The sequence below is a fragment of the Octopus bimaculoides genome, chromosome 13, assembly GCF_001194135.2.
Source record: "Octopus bimaculoides isolate UCB-OBI-ISO-001 chromosome 13, ASM119413v2, whole genome shotgun sequence".
Taxonomy (NCBI): Eukaryota; Metazoa; Mollusca; class Cephalopoda; order Octopoda; family Octopodidae; genus Octopus; species Octopus bimaculoides.
This window is the reverse complement of record NC_068993.1, coordinates 60,445,282-60,448,027: the sequence shown is the minus strand read 5'-3', so window position 1 is coordinate 60,448,027 and position 2,746 is coordinate 60,445,282.

The window sequence follows — 2,746 nt, the reverse complement described above, 5'->3', positions numbered from 1 at the left end:
GATGCTCCCCCACTACTTCTGCTCATGATCAGAGATCAGAGATGCACATATTGCCAGCCACCAAGGGACATGCTCAACTGGTTAAAGTCAAACAACTGACAAGCAAATCTGTGGTATTGAGCAGAATATTTGCTGTAGCCCATCTTTTATACCAAGACAAAACAATGTACATGATAATAACACTTCCAATCTGTTATGATCAGAAGCCATGAGAGCCACAGCCTGGGACTGCATCCGGGCATTTATTATCATCATCATCATTATTATCATTTGTACATGATCAACAACCACATGCTATCACCATCACCATGACCACCACCAACAAACTCCTCATGTTCATGATCACAATGATGATGATCATCATCACTAAGACCATCACCACCAAGAATTTCTCCCCTTCCTCATCATCGTCATCATCACCGTCATCACCATCATCATCAACAACAACAACCCTCAATTCCTTGCCCATCCTCATAATACAAGATAAACATCTTTTTATCCGCCAGTTGCTATAAGAAATTCCAAAGATTTCAATATTTCTGTAATATCATTATGGAGATTATATTCTTGAGCTTTAGTGAAACAGCGTTGGGCTGGGGTGGGGGTGTAGGTGGTGAGGTGGAAGGTAGTGGTGCTGATAGTAGTAGTATTAGCAGTAGAACAGCAGCAGCAGCAACAGGATGGTATTGGTGGCGGGGATGGCACATTGTTAGTTCTGACTATTGATCTTATTCAGGACTTTCATACTTTTTGTTCAGTATTGTTATTCTTATTAATATTATATACCATAATGATAACAATAATAATAATAATTATTATTATTATTTTTAAGGGAGCAAGCTGGCAGAATTGTTAGCATGCTAAGCAATATATTAATTAAGTTTAGAATGAAATTGTCCCATCATTAAATATATAATTGTTATTTCTCTGTATACCTAACTGTATTACATTTCATACTATTATGACACCATCATATATATCATCATCATCATCATCATCATCATCACCGTTTAACGTCTTTCAAATATATTTTCTGTTTTTGTCTTTTAGCATCCAGCCAAACAGTGTGAATGACTGATCATGTTGGCGTGGTTTTCAAATGATATCACAACATGCTGGCTTCTTAACACCCCACTTTGGGTTTTGTTCCTTCTATTTGGTGAGTAGGACAAACGGTCATTTTTGTTTTCCTCTTTTATATCTTTCAGTCAATCCATTTTCTTCTGTTCTTCTTTAATCCTTAAAGAAATTTCAAATCGTTTGGAGACAAAACGTCACCCTAACCGACATCATCATACTTTGTAAAACAGCAGAAAAATGAGTGGACGTGGGATCCTGTAAGCGGTCGCGTGAGTTGTTAGAAATAACAGCAAATTCTCTCCTCTCTTGGAAAAGTGAGAAAAAAAAAACAAACACATTGGAAAACGTACCCCTGGATGTACATTGCCTAGGAAAAAAAAATTGAAAAGAAAGGATGTTTAGGGTTTAAACTCCTTTGGTTGTTAGTCTGCTTATTTAGAGCTGATTTGGAAGTTAAATAACTACAATGAATGGGATAGAAATCATTATTGAAGGGAATGAAATTATTATTCTGTGGTATTTGTAAGTCTGTTCCTGCTCGAGTTCTTTTATGATTGTCTCAACATCCAACGCCACTGAATGTGAGGTCTTCAGTTTCCCTTTGTGTAAAGTGGCCTTGGCACAATTATCAAGACCAAATTCCATCCCAGTGTCATCACTGAATGCTATTATTATTATTGATTCCTCTAAGGCAGCGAGCTGGCAGAAACGTCAGCATGCTGGGCGATATGCTGAGTTGTATTTCGTCTGTCTTTATGTTCTGAGGTCAACTTTGCCTTTTGTCCTTTCTGGGTTGATAAATCAAGTAGCAGTTGCCTACTGGAGGCGATCTAAACGACTGGCCCCTCCCCCAAAATTTCAGACCTTGTGCCTAGAGTAGAAAAGAATCATTAGCATGCTTAGTGGAATTTCGTCTGTCTTTATGTTGAGTTCAAATTCCGCCGAGGTCAACTTTGCTTTTCATCCTTTCAGGGTCGACTAAATAAGTACCAGTTACGCACTGGGGTCGATGTAATCGATTCAATCCCTTTGTCTATCCTTGTTTGTCCCCTCTATGTTTAGCCCCTTGTGGGCAATAAAGAAATAAATAGAATAAGGACCAGTTGAGCACTGGGATTGATGTAATTAATTTCACCCCTTCCCCAAAATTGCTGGCCTTGTACCAAAATTAGAAACCCATGTTTGATTCCTTTATTTAAAGAATGTGCACACACATGCACATATATTTGGTAACTCAGACTAACATAGATTCAAATGAATTGAAAAGCCTTGCTTCCTCCCACTCTCCCAAAACAAACTGAAAATTGAATTCCAATTTTCCTTTCTTTATGTTTTGTTTGTTTTTTTTTTGCGCTCAAAGTTCCATTCTTAGAACATAGACTAAATCGTTTGACCTTAGTAAAAGTAGTCTTTTATTGCTGGAAGAATCCAATGGATTAGTTAGCCATAGTTACTGGATGGAACTTATGGTTTCATTTTGTCAGATCAGAAGAATTAAGAACAAAGAATAAAAATAAATAAAAATAACGTGAATAAATAAATAAAAGAAAAAGTGCTTTTTTGTCTAGACTAATGCCATGAGCTGCTGAATGTCTTCTCTTTGGTTTTGCACCATTAAAAGCCAAACTGTTTGTTCTTGACCTTTCTTTGATGGAGAGATGAAATT